The 22,536-nt window shown below is 45.0% G+C and overlaps 1 long non-coding RNA gene across 1 annotated transcript; it reads right to left on the reverse strand.

Annotated features, from left to right (window-relative positions):
- Positions 1-999: 999 nt before the first annotated feature.
- LOC119373362 (uncharacterized) lies at positions 1,000-13,891 on the reverse strand. The gene is made up of 4 exons (XR_005179840.2): positions 13,044-13,891; positions 11,008-11,077; positions 7,096-7,154; positions 1,000-1,142 (listed from the first exon to the last, which is right to left on the reverse strand). It is a non-coding gene; the product is annotated as an uncharacterized LOC119373362 (long non-coding RNA).
- Positions 13,892-22,536: the final 8,645 nt, after the last annotated feature.

The raw sequence follows: 22,536 nt of genomic DNA on the forward strand, positions 1-22,536 counted from the left end.
AGAAGAAAGAAATAGAGGAAGAAAGAAAGAGAAAATGTGCAAAACTTAGTGAAACAGCGAAATCCAGGACTACATCCATATTCCAGACTAATCCAGACTACTACGCTGACTCTTTCTTTTCTTTTTCTCTTCTTTTTTTTTGCGCCATCTCTGCCACTATACCGGCAGCACGATCGAGTTCAGTGCAGAACGGACCAATAACGCTTCCTGCTCTCTTTTCTCTCTCTTTCTGTGCACCGCGAGCGGGCGGCGAGACTTCTTCCGGATAAGTTGCCGAACACCTACGCCCCTTCTTCCTTCCGATGGTTCGAATCACCTCCGGTGACCACCTTCAGTCTATGCCGATGACCACGCACCGGCTACTATATACTCCTCCTCCTACACCACTCAGTGCATATACACCACAGTCGCCATGTCGTTCTCTATCTCAGGAAAGTGTGGTGCATATCTCTTTACGCGTCGCCGAGAACGACGAGAAAAGGAAACAAAGCGGGAAACAATGAAAGGCGAGTGTACGGCGGACAGGTGTGCCGCCTTATACAACGCTGCCCTATTGAAAATTTGCCCAATGGTGGGCATGATGGGACCCACTACCCACCATCTTGGTGGATTATGGTACTGGGTAATGATGGACGCATGGTGGGTGATGGACGGATGGTGGACAGATGGCGGATGATGGACGGATGGTGGGTGGATACTGGGTGATGGACAGATGATGGGTGGACGATGGGTGATGGACATGCTGGGTGTATGCTGGGTGATGGGCAGATAATGGGTAGATAACAATGGGTGTTGGACGCCTGAGTCAAATTCGAGCTATGCAATTATTTACAAAAATAAGGCATTGTGTTCTTAACGTGATTATAGACAACCTTTTACCATCGAGGTTAATGAGTTTACTTGCTGTGTCTACACGTGGCCAAGCATACAGCCACATGTTGAAGCAGCACGGAATCAATGAATGCATCTTGCACCAAATACTCGTTTATTTGTTCTCCGTGCTGCCATGCCTAACACGTACGCCCTGCTGGCTTGCTTCATAAAGTAGCTTCTTAGGAACTTGCAGATAGTAGAAAGGCAGTTTTCTTGAGGTAGTGCAGTCAGCCAGATTGGGTGTGCTTTGAAGTACTTTTCCAGGCATGCTAGAACAGAATTGAATAAAAACAAATAAACTGCTTTTGCTAAATTTGGAGCAATAACATCAATGAAACCAGTTGCAATAACTTTGACCAAAGGCTTAAACCATATCAAGTCAAATAAAAGGCAGCATGTATCAGTCCACATGTCCGTAACGTTCTAGTACATAGCTGATTGCCAAGGCTGGTGTGCAAACCCAATTAGCTACAAAGTACGTCAACGGATGTCCTCGCTGTGTGCTTTGAGACTCCATGTCGCTTTTTCTTATGCCAGCCATCTTTGACTAAAATATGCAAGCAACCACTCTTTCCCTACCGAGTTTTTTGTTAAAAAACTATAAAAATAGCATTTTTTTTATTTGCCCATTTGATTTCACGTGTCCCGAAACAACTAAAAAACTTTTTAAAGGCACTTTATTCGCAAGATAAAAGAAAAATATTTTTTGAAAGTATGCGGAAGATTGGCTTCACTGCCCTGCAACACAGAAGGTGCCCTAATTTTTATTCAGTCTTTGGTGCAGAAAATGTCTTTGAAATTAAAAAAAATAATAATGTGCAGGGAAAAGGAGCCCGTAAAAAAAGCCCTGGATGCGTCGTGACGTTGGAGGTTTCTTTACAACTATTGCCGTGCACTGTCGATACGTTGAGATTCGGTGGTCATCCGAATCTGAGGATTTAGAAAAAAAAATACTCTGTGTAGTCGCTGCCACACTTGCAGGGGCACTGATATTCTTCGTTCCACAAAACTTAAGCGAACAAGCTGAACAAAGCTGTTGCCGGCACTCGCGCACGTACACCCTTTTCTAATTCAAGCTGCGAGAATCCCGCCTGTACTCAATAAAATGCATGCTTTGAGCGTGTTTTTATATTTTTTACTGCACTATCTGTGTAAGTCAAAGACAGCGCAGCAAACTGAATCAGAGTATCTTAATTGCAGCGCACGCAAACGCTTCTTTCAGCGTGGACGAGCCCAGTTCTTCGGTAGGAGCAGTACAAACCGTGTACAAACTCAGATCGTCTGTGGTAGGAAACGGGTTAAAAAGATTTTAAAGAGAAAAACAACTTCTGTCATTTAGTGCAAACAACTTCAGAGTACCAACGACACCACTCTTTACGCGAGAAGATGCTTGGCAGGCGATTCATGAAAGACGGTAGGCATGCAAACTAGAACACAAGAGAGAAGTCAGGACAACACAAATGCTGACTAACCGACTAGACGAACAAAGTTTAGTCGGCGTTTGTGTTGTCCCAACTTCTTTCCTGTGTCCGTGGTGCATGCCTACCATCATTTATCATCAATACCTACCAACTAGCTCTGCTTTCTGGCATTGGCTAGCAAGACAATGCGCAAAAAGAAGATACATGAGGCGATGCTGCATAGACGTTCCCACACCAGCTCTCCGTGACATCAGATTTTGCCAGCGCCTGCTACGGGCAATAATCTTTACATTGTGTTCCTACAGACCCAAATCTTAACATAAGGTTCACAGAATTTTAGCGAACCAGTGTGGCCAAAATACCAAAAAGACGTGATCTTCGCAACATCATGTTTACCTGTATGTGGTGAGTTTTAGCATGAAATTCAAGAAGTGAAACACTGGCCTTCATTTCCTCTTCTACTTATTTACCTATGAAAGTAAAATAATGACATTACAGACCTTAAATAATAATTTATTTGTCTAAACTGATCTAAGGTTTCCCTTTAGTGTCCTTTAAGGGGAGACACTCCTCGAAATAACTTTTTCATTTCCAAACAAATTGCTGGTCTCAATAAAAGTTTATTCCTCCTCCTCCTCCTTGTAATAGACTTGAAAATACACATACACAAATACACATACACATATGTTGGCATCAGATGCAATTCACTAAAGATTGTTTGTGCCAATACAAGTGCACTGGCACTTGAGTTTGCAAATCTAAGCGAAACAGCACAGAAAAAAAAGCTACAATGTGTGCTAACGTCCTTCACGTCCAAGATGGTGTGAGCGTGTTGCGTTAGTGTGCCGTGAATGCGCTGCGTGCAGAACTTTCCTTTTTTGGCACGATGGGAAGGCATGAAAGTTTATAGAAAACTTTGTGGAGGACAGGCACAGCACCACGTCATCCAAGTAAGGTGTACGGTTTTAATTGTTTATATTTTTTGTTCATATTCCTATGCTCAAACACAATGTGAAGACTAATGAGTACTTATACTCAAATAAATAGATTACTCTGGTAGGCCATACCTTACAAATTTCATTATTCATAAGTGTGCTGTTTAACTGTATCGCTGTGAATGCTGCAGCATAAGAATGAAATCAAATTTCCATAAAGAGCAATTAAAAGAGGTTTAAATTGTTTTTCCCATGCTTTCTTTGAATCCATTACTTGTTTTTTTCATATGGTAGTGTTTAACGAAAACTGGGCTCGCCTATTGCTTTCCGTCCTCTTCGTCAGAACAATAGAAGCATTACTCGCTGAGTGCGATAAAAATAATGGCAACTAGGGGAAAATGTGACAAAATCAGTCTGAGAAATGGCAGAGATGCAAAATGGACACAGCATATTTGTTCAATATTCAACACAGGTCTTAGGCAACAAACATTGATGCCATTTGTCACCAGCACTGAATGGGCCAAACTGAAGTATATAATTGGCCTAACAGACTGCTTATGTCCAGCATGTGTAGCAGCCACTGACCTATATGCTTGGGTCCCCAAATTGAGTGCCATCATTGCTCAGAACAGCAGACGTGACGTTCAAACTAGCATCACTTTTTTCGTAGAAAGTGAGTGCATTTGCCGTAGTCTCGAACCCTCAGCACTCAATAAATAAAAGGTAATCATCTACTGACCAAAAGATTCTAATCAGGGCACCATCAGAACTGACAGTTGGGCAAGGTGGTACTGATTCATCATTGAAATTTTGCTGGTGTTGTTTTGGTCTCTTCTTCGTTCTTGTCTAGTGTATTAAATGATCAACCAGAACGTATACTTCGTCGACCATTCTTAAACATCACCAAGTTTGTGTGACAATGCAATCCTGCCACCCTTTCATTTATTATCATTGATATGTATACAGACAACATTTCTTACAAAAAGCCTCGGCATTACTGTGTTTTTCAGAACACCTTTCAGATCTTTGCAGGTGCATTTGTTGAATTTTTGCCTGTTTACTGTGGATCTACAGTGACGTGATGGCTGGATGATGTCTTCACACAAATTTCACACAAATGTATAAGTTCCGAGGTTATGTCAACCCTGCAATTCATTTCAAATAGATTGACTGTGAACAATAACCGAACTCCGAGATCTGGATTATTTTGCAGTTACAAGGTACTAATAGGCAGATTTCTCCTGTGCTGTTTTTGATGAGGGCAGATGTGCTGGCTAGAACTTATGAATATAAGTGCCTTGCAATGATGACACAGAAATCTTGGGCTTTCACATGCAGTTCAAAGGCTACCACACGTGCTCGGCATCATGTCTGCAGTTCGTACGGCAATACTGGACTCATGTTCAACCTATTCAAAGCTGGTGAAGAATATTTAGAATGACAGAAAGCTGAACAAATTGGTAATGATTCACCTTAAAACAAAGGTAGGCATGCAAACGCAGGCACAAGAAAGAAGTGGGGCCAACACAAACACCAGCAAACAAATGAAGAGGCATACAGTGGTGGAAAAGAAAGTGGACACAAATACCTTTACACACATGAGCAGGGATAGGGAGACACTTATTAATCCGGCACACTTGGAGCTTTACGTGAGAGATAACACTTCAGGAATCTGATTTCTTCGTCATGCAAGTCAGCTGACAGATGGCTCACACATGCGGTTCCACTACTATCGATATGCCAAGCTTCTACCATTACAGGTTTTTACACTTCCACTGTTGTATGAAACTACGCATTCATTTAATTTTGGCGTGCATTTACACTCTCGACAATGCAAGATTATATTAGATGGTAAACCTCTAGTTTATGACTCCTGATGTTTCGTTAATCTCTGGTAAACATAGCGGCCCATTTGCTGTTTGGAGAAGCAGCAACAGCGAAGAGAAACATTATACCACACTTGTACCGCAATCGGTAAATTTTTGATGTGTTCTATGAAATGAATGTTAGTGCACTTTTGTCTATTATCTGTTTATTCTCTCTGCAAGGTGGCGCAAATCTTACGTAGCTTATTGGCAGCCGTAAAGACAGCATTACCACGGTATGCACTTCTCACTTTCTTTAGCCTGTGACATAAGCAATGAGTGTAAAGAATACCTAAGGCACCCTTGTTACTGTTAATTTTTGCATCCATGTTTGCACGTTACACAATCAGCTTCTTTAAACGTTCAGTGACAGTGGCTACTGCAAATCTAGGATAACCTGCATCTAATGGATGCGTAACCTGTGCGTTAAAGCTGGCCTTCATTTTGTGTACAGACTGGTGAGAGATGAGTTAAAGCATGACATGAAAATAGCGTTTTTTTCTAAGCTTTGAATGCTTGGAGTTGAAGTTTGACAACAGTATTGAAGCTCCAGAAGAATACTGCTAACAAACTTGGTTTTCCTGAAATGCTAAGGAAATGCCTAAAGTTTGTATACTATCATTCTGAAGCAATACTTCAGTAAACTTTGGCCATCCTCCATTTAACTCAAATTGTTGAATCATTGAGGTAACCATGGATTCAAATTGGTAACCACAACAAAATATCAAGTAAGCGTAACATGCGCAGAATTGAACTTGCATTGATTTAAAGATGCCCCAATTCTCACTGATTTATACCTTAGCACAGTTGACAAATGCTTGGAGGAGGCCTTAGGTAAAAATACTATTGAGGTTTTTCATTACGTAGACAATTACATGATAAAATTTTTTGTAGCGGTGATAAACTTGAAACCGTGGTTACCTCAGTGAATAGACAATTTGATGTGATTGAACGAGGGCTGAACCTTTCTAAATAATTGGCTCAGAATAATGACAGAATAGTACAATTTCAGGACATTACCTTAGTGTTTCTGGGGAACCACGTGTGATGGCAGTATGCTCCTAGATCTTCAAAACTACTGTTCAACTTCTCATCCAAGCATTTTCTCACCAAGTCGTGTGTGCACACAATGAACACCAGCTTTAATGAACTGGTTAGGCATCTATTAGATGTAGGTCATTCTTGCATTGTAGCCTCGGTAGCTCAATGTTTAAAGAAGCACATTTTGTTACGTCTGAACGTGGTTGCAGAAAGCAATAGTAACAAGCGTGTCTTAGGTGTTCCTTACATTCAGTGCTTATCTCATAGGCTAAAGAAAGTGAGAAGTAGATAAGGCATTAATGTTGCCCTTATGGCTGCCAATGGGCTGGGTAAGATTTGCGCCACTGTACTGAGAAAGAATGAGCCGGGAATAGACAAAAGGCAGACTCAAATATGTTTTTGCAAGACACACCCACTAGTTTACTGATTGCTGTGTAGCTCTGGTTTATAAAGTTCTTTAAAGCTGTGGCTGTTTCTACATAGGACAGAGGGGCTGCTGTGTTATTCAGAGATTAACGGAACGTAAGAGGTCGTAAACCAGTGGCTAACACACTAAATTATCTTTGCATTGTCGAGGGTGTATATGCACACCAAAATTCAATGAATGCAAGCTACTATTCGCTAGTATCGAAATCACATTTCTCTCACGTAAAGCCCCACATCTACCAGATTAATAAGTGTCGCCCCATGCCCTGTGTGCAGGTGAGTGTTTGTGTCTACCTTCTTTTCAGCCGCTCTGCATTTCTTCAGCTGTTAGTCAGCAATTCTGTTGTCCCGATTTCTCCCTTGTGCCCGTGTTTGCATGCCTACCTTCATTTAAGATGGTGAAGAGTGGCACGACTGTTTGCTGCTCAACCGCAGTCTTGAAGAAAATGTCCCCACATTGCTAATTCATGAAAATATGACAGTTTTGCAAGTGAACCACGAACACAGCTGCAGGATGTGAAACATAACATTTACCTGACTCTCGCTGCATGACTTGAGTAAGCATGGTGCTTCAGGACAGCTCCTTTGCAGATCTAGAGCAAAAACGCAATACAAAATATTAAACAAAACAATACAAATACATGTTTTTACTATAAAAATGCATATAGGTTAAAAAGCACGAGCTCGTATAAGCTGCTATTCACATATTTTAAAAGGTTTCCAAGAAATAATTCTCGAAGCATCCACAAGCTACAAACATAAGTAAATTTGATAAGATGCATCGTCAGTGTGTGAGAATGCATTTTGGCTGTTACCTATTAGGTTATCTGCGTGCAACTATTATAACAATACCTGGGCAATAAACTTTATAAATGCACTTCATCTGGCACTCTGAGACTATTAATATTTACAAACGTCGATGACATGGAAAGGTTATGCGGCTTTGAATGATGATCAACAGTACATACATGACTTCCCCAATCAGCTGTGAAAATGGCTCAAGCTATCGCTCTCTGTCAGCTAAATACACGGTGAACAGTTTTATTAAACCCCATTGCCAAGATAGCTGCTTAAGACATTGCAATGACATAGTCAACAGAGAAGCGCAAAATTATGTATTTCCAGGTTTGTTGAATCAAAAATAAAATGATACGTCGGCCACGCCACCAGTTTGCTTTGCGTTCGCTTATATGTATTAGTAGATAGGAGGTTGCTATTGCATATACTTCATTTTAGGCCAAAGACCTAGAAAAGTGTTCACATTGGCTCTGACTGCCTTGTTTCCTAGTGGCGTGTGTGTCATCTTCACATCTTGTCTAATGCTGTTTCATTGCCTTTTATATTGCACCAACCAGTGCAGTCCCAGTCAAGCACACTACTGATTGAGTTGTGCATTGCAATCATGCAAATGTGGTTAACAAATATCAGCAAAATAAAATGTAAGGCACAATTACCTAGACAAACATAGCTTGTTTTGAACGAGAAAACTGTATTTCATTATTACGCTTCCTCCACACAGATTCCGCAGAAGTGAGTCGCAAAAGATATGTTGTTTTGATGGGCAAAATGAAGTATATGTGACGCGCCTATTGACGGCCTTTTCTATAGAATATACATATTTGATATTTTTTTGTTTTTAGCTTTTGAAGAAACTGGACACTAATAAGCACACAAGCTAATGTGCATTCATCATGTCTGGCTGAGTAGCTATTCGATTCATGCAACATTTCAATAACAGAGCGAGTTTCATAAAAAGAGTGTATAAGAAGGTTACAGCTGTTGCTCATTGTAACAAGTTTGCTTGCCCTCTCCTTTTAGCAGATTTCTATAAAATACAAGAACCAAAGAAGGAAAATTGTAGTGATGCACCATTTGGCATAAGGCAATATGTAAGTGACTCATCGCTTAGCCTATAAAAATGACACCATATCTTAAAACAATGGTCATTCCTGCAGTGCCTGAATGTGCATTCTCATAAAGCTTGAATTCTTGCATTGTTTTAACACTACTTAAAAACTGATGATAGTTATTGACTCCAAATTCTTCCACAAAGAGTCCTATTCGCCCTTTAGAGGGTGGCAGCAGCCCACTTTCGCATACGCTAGGCACAAATAAAATCTGAAAACATATTTTTCTTGACGAACAGCCACCAGAGCAAGGTTTTGCTGCATGAGAATAACTAAAACTGAGATTTACGCACAACGCCAGCTGATAACCATCAGTCGCACTAAAGTGAGCACACAGCAAGGGTAATTTTGGCCCGTTATATCGTGAACAAAGCAAATGAGGACATATGATATTAAAACCGTGTGTTCACTGACATAAGCACTCTTCACTAAAAATTGTCGTCAAAGTTGAGACCGGATTGTTTAATTTTATTTTTTGAAAATGAACTTTTTTGAAAAAAACTCGCTTCTTTAACTATTTTTTTCTTTTTTTGCGTTGCCCGTAGGAAAATGATCTTCCGTACAAATGTTGCAAAGGTTCTTTTCTATATTTGACACTGTTTTGAAGTTTCCGTTTGAAAAAGGAAAGGCGTCAAGGCGCCTTTCCTATTACAAGCTTAGCACACTTTTTTTATTTCTACCGTGTTTGCCATTTTTTCACATCTTCCTTTTGAGAACGGCATAAAAAAAGCTTGGATGTAATTCACAATATTGCGTTTTAAAACCAGGAAAAAAAATTTGGACACGTCATTTACAGTTCGCGTTAAATTCTGCCGTGAAATCCGAAAACATTGCAGTGAGCAAAGACAGGAGGCCCGCACCGCCACCTCCAAATATTTTTTTGCCACGCCGGGAGCGTTTCTTGGAAATAAAATTTTCGGTTCAGTGCATTTTGAGTGTGCCCACATAAAACATAAAAACCCAGGCAAAACAAACATATCGACCAGACAGGCATGTTTGATCTCTCGTTGAATCACCCTGCTGTGTATTTGTGGAATGTGTTTTCTCACCAATGCTTGGTTCGAGGTCACCTAAAATACTATTTTATAAGAACAGATGTGCTACTGTTAATTTCTGGGATGTCAAACTCAACAAATCCGCATCCCTTGGCACGTGTCACTCAATGCATTAAAAAAAGTTTAGCCTGGCTGGTATAGATCCTAGCAGGGTATCTCCATCCTTGATCCAATTTCAGTGCTAAAGAAGTTGATATTATGGTACAGATTCACCATGGTGCCACTCAATGGTATCAGGCTGCCTGCAATGGGAGGAATCTCTTTGTCGTGTTCCACTTGGCATTCGTGACCAAAATCATATGGCTTTGAAGATGTGTGTACAAAGTATGGATAGGCATTGTACGCCTCAGGAAGCATTGCTTTTGTGTGCCTATCTGCAGCAAATGCATTTATGCCACGGGTATCTCTGCGCCGGCATTAGGTGTCGCCAAAGTACCACGAACATTCAACTCTAGGAAAGAATGTTCAGAGCCACGTGTAACGTTCAATGCAACAACAAAAGCAAGGATTGACTGCAAGCCTACTTGGTTCACAATGAGAAGAAAAATGCTACAAGGGTCGATAGAGTGTGTAATTGCGCTTCTTGTATTGCCCAAAAGTGCTGTAGCATTATAAAAATGAGAGCGCCGTGAGAACACCATCTAACTTTGAATATGTAGGAAAGCTTCAAAATGGTGCTCCAAGAACGTTCACACATGATGAAATGAAAACAGCAAAAAAGAATGAAATATTGCACAAAACATCACAAGTCATGTCATGATTGTCATAACTGGAGGAGGGATTTCAAGCTCCCTCAAAAATTTAAAATGCTGCATGTTCATATAAACACACACACACACATACGAACACAGCACAAAAATACATGATGTATAGCAAGACCGCTACCATTAAAAAATTTTCTGGCGAGGCCCCTGCATGGTGTGTATTTGTGTGGGGTATTCTGTGCTATCTTCATTATGACACTGTAGCAATAACACAAATCTCTTTGCTGTACAAGGGTGTATACATGAAAGCCAAATTTCCTGAATGTGGCCCTATTTCCTTGAATCAATGCGGGAATTGTGGGCGGTGCCATTACTAAACATGCAAATGGAAACAGGAATAATAATAGATACACAGGGATACACGGAACAGCAACACAACACTGTAACTGGTTTCTAGACTTGACAAATTCGGCTGTTTTGGTGCGTGATATAGGTTGTTGTTATAGATTAAACTAGACCTAGAAATGGAACGACACACTTTAGTATTGAGCAGCTTCAGATCTAAATGCATTTTAACTTTGATGTTGATGTGTGGCACATATGTCCTATGTATTATCGAAGATTCCTACTCCACATTAGCACTCCTACATGTTCCTATGTTTGTGTGTAGCAGATGAAACTTATTGAACCTCACCACATGTGAGTAGTCACACATAAATCGCAAGTTTGGTCTGTGACAACAATAATGTCAAAATTGTTTACAACAGAGCTGTGGCCTACCTGCATTTGTTCATCACTCAGGTTCACATCAGCACTGGCTGCATATGGTCATCACCAGCAGGGGAGGCGGCTGCAACAATTTCTTTGTTAAAGCATTGCCGAGAATTTGGCTGGTAGGACAGGCTTTGAGAGAAAGTTGTGTAATAAGGTTGTTACCAGTCAACTCAGAGGTTATGCCAAGCAGGCATGGTCTCACGCAAACCATACACCGAATAATTGATGGGACTGACAAATACAGGGACATTTTTAACTTCGTTCATCATGGAACTAACACATTATGCACTGATTAGCTTATGTGTTAGACAGAAAATGACATGAGGGAGGTCAATATATTTCACTAATAACACACATCCTTGTCAGCCACATGCTATAATGGGCATTCGACAATTACCTATCTAAGAAAATGTGAATATATGTTATCTGAAATTTTCAAAGCCTCATCGTTCATGTGATTATTGCTCAATACACTTTCCCATGGATTCTACAGAATGAATGTCGACAGCATGTGCTTTGCTGCCTTCAACATAATTTATGAGAAATACACTTTGTGCTTGACGAAAATTGCCGAGTTTTTGCAGAATTTCTGTGGTCTACATGTCTTTTTACAGCCAACAAAGCTCCGCATGCCAGTGTTGCACAGAATTTCTGTGGTCTACGTGTCTTTTTACATCCAACAAAGCTCCACATGCCAGTGTTTCACTGTGCCATATCAATGGATTAGCAGGGGAAGTTGGGCGAGTTGGTACGTTATCATATTCAGCTGAACGTTTAGCGCAGCATAGGTGAGGGAAGAATTGGATGACACTGCGCTCCATTCCTGGTCTATGCCACGTTGCAGGTTCAACGAAACAAGCCATGTGAGTGCCATATAATCTACCTTAGATGCAGGGTGGCTTGTTTCCGTCCTTAGCAACATACACAATGTGCAACCACATTTATAGCATACTTTATGCAATTTAGCATACTTTAGCAAATTAAAATTTATGGTACCGTAACAGAGCCTGAGCTCGAGCTCGTGGGTATGATTACAGCGCTGTTTAAGTGGTGCTTTATGATACTTGCCGGAGTCATGGAAAACTGCAGTCCACCTATCGCTCCACCAGTAGAGCGCGAATAGCGTATGAATGGTTTTACATAAACGCACTAGCACATAAACACAGTAATGAGTGCTTAAAACAAGCTATACAGCTGCGGAAGTTAGGAAACAAGTAATACCAATCCAATAAAAGCAGAAGCTGAGGGTAAGATGGGAGCTTGAAGAGATGAAAAATTCGTGAACACGGGGTGTTGCTGGCACCCCGTGTTCACGAATTTTGCACGTAATACCACTGTCACACGTAACTGCAATGCACGAACGCACATACAGTGCCGAGGGCAATAGCAAATTCAGATGAGAGTACGCTTTGCCAAATTAGGTCAACACGCATAAAGGATAAAAATGGGTGAAACTGAAAAAACTAAATACAGTGTCATGCTGCAGAAATTGCATTTTCAGCAAATCCACCTTAGCTATTGCTTAAAAGACGACAAACAATGTCCAAGAGTGCTAACCTAAACGCTTTTGGCGGTCACGTTACTTAAGGACGCACAAAATGCACGCCTAAAGAAAATATCTCTACATACACTTTATTTCTCCCACTGTACTGATTCACGGCTCATAGCACAAGACGGTGGCTGGATATCATTCCTTTAGAGCTCGTTCAAAAGAAAAAAATAAATCAAGCTTGGATTTCATTGCTTTACCCCAAGTAAGTTGACGAGTGTAAACTGCACGCATAAAACACATGACGATGGTGTGTCTGAGAAAAATGTCTCCTTTCAGCAAATATTAACATAGAGCAGCGCGTGCGCACGAGCTAATTACCAAAACTTTATATAACTACTGATTACGCTCTTGGACAAACGTCGTGCGCGGGCACCATGCACACAACAACGATATGTCGAACCAACAAGTTATGCGATTTCCTTCAGGGACAACGCATACTACAATAAGAACGACTGACAACGTACGAAGCGTAACATTCAAAATCACTTACCTCTGGCAAGAAAGCACGCTGGCAGCGTACGCTGCAGGATGACCGCCGGTTTTCAAGCGATGTGCAGAGCAAGGAACGGCCAAGCTACCCGCGTCCGGCTGTCCGCCGGTATAGCTCCCGAAGTGCTCGAACGTCAAGGCATTTTCCAGGCCCACAGAGCGTGTCGTCGAGTAAGGATTGCGGTGCTGCTACTCACTGATGTGTGGAAACATTTGATGAGGGCACGGTCTAAAGAGGGTCTCCAAAGCATGAATCACGTCCCTCGATCACACCGAACAAAGGAGTCGCAGAGAACGGAGTCGCACGGCCGGCATCTGGTGACTATTTGCACGCTGCCGCGCATCATACTCAGTGAAGAACTTGCGCTTACGTCAGTAACCGCAACACACAACACACAATGCGAGGTAACGCAGTAAAGGTCGACAGCATGAACAAAACTCGACACTACGACGCACACACGAAATGCAGGACGCCGCCATGTCTGGGAAGAAGAAAAAAAAAAAAGCGGCAGGGCGATGGTGGCGACACTAGCGCCACCACCACCTCAGTTTCAGTTTCGGTATCGACATAAGAACAGGAAAATCGTGTGTACGTTGCTATAAATAGCTCAAACACGAGTGCTAACGCTGCAAGAAGGAAATGCGCTATCTTATATATTTGTCTCATCAATCTGTCATTGAAATTTAAAGCAAGTTATGCAGATGTAGCGGAATAGTTAGTGAAGTTGTTCAGGCGAGGTCGGCCTTTGACTGCGATGTGAAAATGCACATCATGCATTCACGAACATTTTCTCATGCAATTACATCCGCAGCTTAATGAATGTTTACCTTCAACCTTCACTTCATTTATTAATACAAAAGCGAGTCAGCTCTGAACCATGTGGTTCATTGCTTCTCGCTTGGTACAGCTCAACGCGTTTTGCTTCATCGCGGGGATAAAGCGGGGCGTTGACATAGCATTCCCATCACGCGGAAACACAATACAAAAGATAACTAACCGTGATTGCGTTTTTCGCGTGCTGTGTACGTGGTTCAAAATACACGAAAACGTTTTCATCTCGGTGCCCATGGGTGCACGTAGTACGCAGTGCAAATGTGCTGTACGATGTATTTTTGTGCCCTTTCTTAAAGCACGAAATCACACCGTTCGTGTAACATGCATTAGGAAATTGTGACACAGCTGCCAGAAGTAAGTTATGAAGAATTGTGTCCGCTGTAAATGCATGGGTAAAACAGCATATGTCTGCCGCTTCGCGTTGTGCCTTGGGCGCTCTCACTGTTTCACCAGTGCCGTCACGTGCCCGTCGCGCGAAGGGCACACGTTACCCCAACATAATTTTTTGATGACATCGGAGCCGTGGGAAATCCTAATATTGGAATAATGTGAACGCCCTGCGCGAAATTGTTGCCTTATTTCGAAGTGTTTGCTTAGACTTCATAGTCGTCAATCGCGAGCTGCTAGTGGTTATACTTGCAGCTCCCGCTCGTATTCACAAACGTCCCTTTCCTTACGCGTAAAGGCGGCCTTTCGTAAGGAGAACTTCAGGTAAAGTGAAAGAAAAGGTAAAGCGACCTTTCAAAGACCCACCTTAGGACATTTTAAGGGCACCTAACGAAAGACGCCCTTATCCGTATGAGTGACTGTTATGGGAGCGAAGCTATGCACATTTTTACGCTTGAAATCATCCATTGATGCGCGTACAACTTAATCCTACAACAAAAGGTTAAATCAAGTGTGCATTTAAGCTACTGAAAGCAAATACCACTAGTGTTAGACGGGCATTTTGCGCGTTGCTAGCGTTGCTGACTCGCTGACTCTTGTTGGCTAAACTTTCTTTTCGGCTAAACACGAGCCGTCACAATAACGTGTTTGCTAAATTTCCCGTCGTTTCATTTGTGTACGTTCAATGCACGTGTTTGTGCTGGTGGTTGTACGGTACGTTTGCATTCGTAAGCTATAACAAAGTGAAGGGCGTTGTGTGCGGTCCCCTCGTTGAGCCCGGGCTCCCGCCTGTTTCCCTCCATTCGGCTTGCGTCCTCAAGGGAAAGGGGGACGTCTCAAGGCTGAATTCACTGCTGAATTCCCGTAATGTCCCCGTGCGGCGTGTTGTGTTGTTGTGTGGCCGTGTTCTGGCCGTTCTCGCGGCCGTCGGTGACAGCGGTAGAGAAACGGACGGTCTCTGCGAACCGAAGTGAATGCGCGTGAACGATTTGTCTGTGTTGTGAATATTACTTCCTTCTGAATGTTGCCTAATTCAGCTTTATTCTAATAAATTGGTAAGGTTTTCTCATTTCCTTACTTGTGTTTATTTACTTCGGTCGGTGTTAGCACTTTTGCCGTTAGATTTACGCACCGAGGACTACCAGCGGACTAGTTGGGATTATTTCAAAGAAATCGGAAGGCTGACCACACTGAAGAAGCGTTTACGACAGCTAGGTGAGCTCCGTTTTCGCATCTTGCTACTTTCGAGGAGTGAAGACAGCGGCATTTTGCCGATACTGAGGCTCCTGATGTTTGTTCAAATTGTGGCTCAATCGTGCCAGCTTCATCGTCTTTCCACGCGTGATATGTATCCTCGATGAAATACGACACGTGTGATTGCTCGCACATTGCTTCGAAGCTTTTTTTTTTCTTTTTATTGTTGCGGATGTCGTGCTTTGCACGCACACATCGCCACGCACACATCGCCATGCTGGATAGCATAAGCCCTAGGTACTTCGAAAGATACCTTACGGAGGCTTCCTTTTCGTAAAGTTGTCTAAAGGGGGAGGATAAAGTGTGTTCTTGAAACACGGTAAGGAGCCGAGCAAGTAATAAAGATGTATTCGTGCGAGTGCACCGCCGAGCTAACAATAGGAACCAATACGCTAGCGGTCGATCGAGTTGCTTGTAACCGCTGCGTACAACGATCTGTGACAACGGACGTCGTGTCTATGTGAAATTCGGGCAAGCATGTAGGCGACGCAAAATGTAATTTTAGAAGTGTTGCACTTTGTCGCTTATGCTGTCTCCAATTAGTTAGGGCTTTCGTCAGTTAATTGTCATGTGCAGCGCTTGCCTCTCGCTCGTTGGTTCAGAAGTGAACTCTTCTCACTTCCATTTTCAATGCAAGGAAACAGGAGCGTAGCCAGAAATTTTTTTCGGGCCGGGGGAGGGGGGGCTTCAACCATACTTTATATATGTTCGTGCGTGCGTTTGTATGTGTGCGTGTATGTATACACATGCAAAATTGAAAAATTTCGCGCGCGGGGGGGGGGTTGAACCCCCCCCCCCCCTTGGCTACGCCCCTGCAAGGAAACACCTGTAGATGCGCGTTGACAGTTGCTGCACAATGCCCTAGAGTACAAAGTTGTATCACAACAATTCGGCTGTTTTCTCGGATGAGTACTTCTATGCATCATAAATGCAGCTGATCACGAAGCATCCATAATCAGCAACGTACGTGTCCATCGACACAGGCTCCTCATGTTTCTATTATCACATCTATTGCACCCAGCATCCACCCGGCACATCTCCACGTATGCCACCACCCACCCACTTTGCCCACCGGGTCTCCCACCAAACACGAAGCATCCCTGCATCCACCCAGCACACCCACCAATTGTTCCACCACCCACCAACTTTGTGTCTCCACCACCCACCCATTACGCCCACCGAGTGTCCACCAAACCACCAACTTTCCCAGCACGCCCACCAAGGGTCCCACGATGTCCACCATTACTCCCACCATGTACACCACGTTGTCCATCATACCCACCAGAATTTCCACCATTTCCATCATAAATTTTATGATGGGCAATGCTGGGATTTTCAATAGGGCCTCTCCATACACCCACACATACATACTGTTGGGGATGTAGGAGACTGCGGACTCAGAGATGGTTATTGAAGGGTCTTTAATAAACTACGCGACCAGAAAACAAAGGGCCCCAGGCCCGATTGAGTATACAAGCGGTTTTCCGAGCAGCTTGTCTCCTTGGCTGCCGGAGGTGGACTCGCGAGTTGGGAGTAGCTCGGTATATAATGTTGATAATATCCGGCCATTCCCAGAAATGATCGAACATCTTTCTTCGTCACGGGCTTCGGAAAGTTTAGTATTGCTGCTACCTTCGCTTTCATCGGCTCGCGCTTTCCGCGTCCTATCTCGTGACCCAGGTAAGTGACACTGGTTCGCCCCAACTGGCACTTCTCTGCCTTTACTGTCAAGCCTGCTGCTCTGAATCTATCAAGTACTTCCCTCACGTGTTCCAAGTGGGAACTCCAGTCATTCGAAAACACAGCTACATCGTCCAGGTAGGGCAATGCGAATTCACTAAGTCCCTCCAGTACCCGGTCCATCAATCTTGAGAAACAAAATGGTGCGTTCTTGAGGCCAAAACTCATTCTCACAGGCTGAAAAGTACCGAAAGGCGTTATAAAAGCTGCATAGCGACTGGCTCTTTCGGTTAAAGGTACTTGCCAGTAGCCTCTCACTAAATCAAAAGTAGATATAAACCTTGCCTTGCTAACCAGCTCCACTCTTTCTTCAATGTTCGGCAAAGGGCAAACCTCGTCCTTAGTGATCGCATTTAACTTTCTGTAATCCACACAAGGTCGTGGATCCTTTCCCGGTACTTCTACCAACATCAACGGAGAGCAGTAATCGCTGCTTCCTGGCTTGATCACTCCTAGTTCAAGCATGCGGCTGATCTCACTTTTCATAATCTCTTGATTCCTTGGTGACATGCGATAGGCTTTAGATGTAAATGGAACTTCTGATGTTAGTTCAATGTCGTGTGTCACCAAGTGTGTCCGTCCCAGCTTCTCCGTGAAGCATTCGAGGGACTCCTCTATGACTCTCCTTAAATCCTCAATCTGCTCATTGTTCAGCTCACTCTTATCCACAGAGTGCGCGATGATTTGTTCTACAGTCGGAGCCATTTCGCAGAGAAAGGAAGGCACCTAGTAACGTCCTGAGAGTGATTCAAGGCAATGCTCACCATCTCCCTCCTTTCAAAGTATGGCTTTAACAAGTTCACATGATAAACTCGCTCTTCCTGCCTCCGTCCAGGTAACCTTACCAAGTAATTTACCTCAGAGACGCATTCTATTATCTCAGCCGGTCCGTCCCAGAGGACCTCGAGCTTGTTCTGCCTACTCGGGCGCAATATCATCACCTTGTCGCCAACTTTGAATGTCCTCTTTCTCGCAGTCTTATCGTAGTAGCGCTTCGCCGCTTTCTGCGCTTCCTCCAAGTTGGCCTTTACAATTTGTCGAGTCTCATTTAATCTTCCCATTAGTTCAACCACATATTCTACCACACTCTTATCAACCCGTTTGTCTTCCCAAAGTTCCCGAACTAGCTGCAATGGGCCCCTAAGGTTTCTCCCATACACGAGTTCTGCGGGTGCAAACCCAGTCCCTTCGTGCGGCACAGTGCGCAAAGCGAAAAGCGCGCCTGGAAGACAACAGTCCCAGTCTACTTTTCGCTCATGGCACAACGCTCTCAGCACTTTCTTAAGCACAGCGTGCCATCTTTCGACACTGTTGCTTTGTGGGTGATACACGGAGCTGTGTAAAATTTTGATTCCGCATTTCTCAAGAAATGTGGTCGTAAGTGCACTTGTGAAAGTCGTCCCTTGGTCTGATTGTATCTCCGCTGGGAAACCAAGGCGAGAGAACACTGTCAATAGGGCATCTACTACCTGCACTGAAGTAGCCTCTCTTAGCGGTATGGCTTCAGGGAATTTTGTTGCTGGACACAACATAGTCAATATGTACTTGTAACCAGCCTTGGTCTTAGGTAGGGGTCCAACAATATTGTCACGTGGTCGTGACGTTAACGAAGACAGCAGTCGGCGTTTGCAGGATGAAACTGTTTATTTGGCCGAACTTGTGGCCGGAAAATGAGAACTAGAACTACAGCAATACACGCTGTACAATGATAGCGGCGAACAGGGCGTCGTCCGTCGATCAACTGACAAGCGGTCACGCGCGTCGGCTTTTATACAGGCGCTATCGAACTTTCCAGCAATATCGCTGGTGGCGGCGTTATCTCTAGACAAAGCTGGAACATTCGCGTGCGGGGCGCAATCTTAACAAACCGATCTACTACAATCGCGACGCTTCTAGAACACTACTTCGCGGACAGCGTCGAGCGTTGATTACCGTCCCTGCCGGTCAAACCCGAATACATCAAAACAAGACAAGAAGTGGGCGTGGCATTGCCCCCCTCTGAAAAGCATCGTCCCGATGCTTGTGAAAGAACATAGAAGAGAGAGAAAAAAAACAAGTGTTTCACAAATAAATTACAATAACAAAGGAAAAAAAAATAGAGTCCCCAGGCTCGCTAACGCGCAAAAAACGGCTTAAGGCGCACGACATGGACGACTTCAGGTCGCGCACGGCGCCGCTGAGAGTTCGTAATGCCGTCAGGGACAACCTCATAGTCGAGTGCGCCGAGGCGTCGAAGTACCCTGTACGGTCCGAAGTATCGTCGAAGAAGCTTCTCACTAAGTCCTCGTCGGCGTATTGGCGTCCATACCCATACACGGTCACCGGGTTGGTATTCCATGTGGCGTCGGCGAAGGTTGTAGCGGCGGCTGTCAGTCGTCTGCTGGTTCTTGATCCGTAAGCGGGCGAGCTGTCGTGCTTCTTCGGCGCGCTGTAGGTAGGTGGTCACGTCGATGTTTTCCTCGTCGGTCACGTTTGGTAGCATGGCGTCGAGCGTCGTTGCCGGGCTCCGTCCGTAGACCAACTTGTATGGCGTCATCTGCGTCGTTTCCTGTACGGCCGTGTTGTACGCGAAGGTCACGTACGGAAGGATGGCGCCCCACGTCTTGTGTTCGACGTCGACGTACATGGCCAGCATATCGGCGATGGTCTTATTTAGACGCTCGGTGAGGCCGTTGGTCTGTGGGTGGTACGCGGTGGTGCGGCGGTGGCTTGTGTGGCTGTATTCCAAGATCGCCTGAGTCAGGTCAGCCGTGAACGCCGTACCTCTGTCGGTGATGAGAACCTCTGGGGCGCCGTGTCGAAGGACGATGTTCTCAACGAAGAACTTGGCTACCTCAGCGGCACTGCCTTTGGGCAGGGCTTTTGTTTCGGCGTAGCGGGTGAGGTAGTCGGTAGCCACGACGATCCATTTATTCCGCAAGTCGACGTTGGGAACGGCCCCAGGAGGTCCATCCCGATCTGCTGGAATGGTCGCCGAGGAGGCTCGATCGGCTGAAGGAAGCCTGCTGGTCTTGTGGGCGGTGTCTTCCGTCGCTGACAGTCTCGGCACGTCCTTACGTAGCGAGTGACGTCGGCGGCAAGGCGCGGCCAGTAGTACTTTTCTTGTACTCGTGCGAGCGTTCGGGAAAGTCCGAGGTGTCCAGCCGTTGGGTCGTCGTGCAGGGCATGCAAAATTTCTGGTCGCAGTCCCGAAGGTACAACGATAAGGTAGCTGGCTCGGGCCGGAGTGAAGTTCTTCTTTACGAGGACGTTGTTTTTCATGGAAAATGATGCCAATCCTCGCCTGAATACTTTTGGGACAACGATGGTCCTGCCCTCCAGGTATTCCACTAGACCCTTCAGTTCCGGGTCGGCTCGCTGTCGTTCGGCGAAGTCTTCGGTACTTATGGCTCCCAAGAAGCTGTCATCATCCTGGTCGTCGGGCGTTGGTGGGTCGACGGGGGCACGAGACAAGCAGTCGGCGTCGGAGTGTTTCCTTCCGGACTTGTACACGACAGTAACGTCAAATTCTTGAAGTCTTAGACTCCACCGTGCGAGGCGACCTGAAGGGTCCTTCAAGTTAGCTAGCCAACACAAGGCGTGATGGTCGCTCACAACTTTGAAGGGCCTGCCGTAGAGGTAGGGGCGAAACTTTGACGTAGCCCAGATGATGGCGAGGCACTCCTTTTCTGTTGTGGAATAGTTCACCTCTGCTTTAGACAGCGACCGGCTAGCATAACTGATAACCCTTTCCAGTCCGCCCGTCCGCTGCACAAGGACGGCGCCGAGTCCTATGCTGCTTGCATCGGTGTGAATCTCCGTATCGGCGTATTCGTCGAAATGCGCAAGTATCGGAGGTGTCTGCAGGCGTCGTTTCAGTTCATGAAATGCGTCGACTTGCGCTGTTTGCCACCTGAATTCGACGTCGGTCTTCGTGAGCCGCGTTAGTGGCTCGGCGATACGTGAAAAGTCTTTGACAAAGCGTCTGTAATAGGCGCACAAGCCGAGAAATCGGCGCACGGCCTTCTTGTCGGTGGGTGGCGGGAAAGCGGCGATGGCAGCTGTTTTCTGCGGGTCTGGGAGCACTCCAGTCTTGCTGATCACGTGACCCAAAAACAAGAGCTCCTCGTACGCGAAGCGGCACTTTTCTGGCTTCAGGGTGAGCCCGGAGTTCTTGATTGCTTGAAGTACGGATTGAAGTCGCTGGAGGTGTTCGTCGAAGTTCGAGGAATACACAACGACGTCGTCCAAGTAAACAAGGCAAGTCTGCCACTTCAAGCCAGCTAATACAGTATCCATGACTCGTTGGAAAGTCGCAGGTGCCGAGCAAAGACCGAAAGGCATGACCTTGAACTCGAACAGGCCGTCCGGTGTTATAAAGGCGGTCTTTTCTCGGTCTCTCTCGTCGACTTCAATTTGCCAGTAGCCGGTCTTGAGGTCCATCGACGAAAAGTAATTCGCGTTGTGGAGTCGATCCAGGGTGTCGTCTATCCGTGGGAGAGGGTACACGTCCTTCTTTGTGATTTTGTTCAGGCGACGATAATCGACGCAGAAACGTAGGGTCCCATCCTTCTTCTTCACTAACACCACGGGAGACGCCCACGGGCTGTTGGACGGCTGGATGATGTCGTCGTGTAGCATTTCATCGACTTGTTTCTTAACGGCCTCCCGTTCCCGCGTCGAAACCCGGTAGGGACTCTGACGGAGTGGTCGAGCATTTTCTTCTGTTATGATGCGGTGCTTAGCAAGGGGCGTTTGTCGGACCCGCGATGACGACGAGAAACAGTCCCTGTATTCCTGCAGAAGGCGTCGAAGCTGTTGCTGTTGGCGAGCGGGAAGACTTGGGTTTACGTCGAAGGGTGGCTCAGGGATCGTCGTCGTAGCTTCGTCAGAATCCGAAAATGCGAACGCATCGCTGACGGCCGAGATTTCTTCGATGTATGCAATCGTCAAGCCCCTGCTCAGGTGTCTGTATTCCTGGCTGAAGTTCGTTAGCATCACGGTTCCTTTTCCTTCATGCAACCGAGCAATGCCCCTTGCGACGCAAATGTCACGATCTAGCAGCAAACGCTGATCGCTCTCGATGACACCTTCGATGTCTTCAGCTTTTTCGGTGCCGACGGAAATAATGACGCTGGAACGCGGCGGAATGGTCACCTGCTCTTCTATCACATTCAATGCATGGTTCCCTGGCGTCACGCGGGGCGGGAGCGCTTTATCTGAGGTTAGTGTTATCGACTCGGACCTCAGGTCGATGACGGCGCCGTGTTCACTTAGGAAGTCCATTCCAAGTATTGCA

This window comes from Rhipicephalus sanguineus, chromosome 11 (genome assembly GCF_013339695.2).
Source record: "Rhipicephalus sanguineus isolate Rsan-2018 chromosome 11, BIME_Rsan_1.4, whole genome shotgun sequence".
Taxonomy (NCBI): Eukaryota; Metazoa; Arthropoda; class Arachnida; order Ixodida; family Ixodidae; genus Rhipicephalus; species Rhipicephalus sanguineus.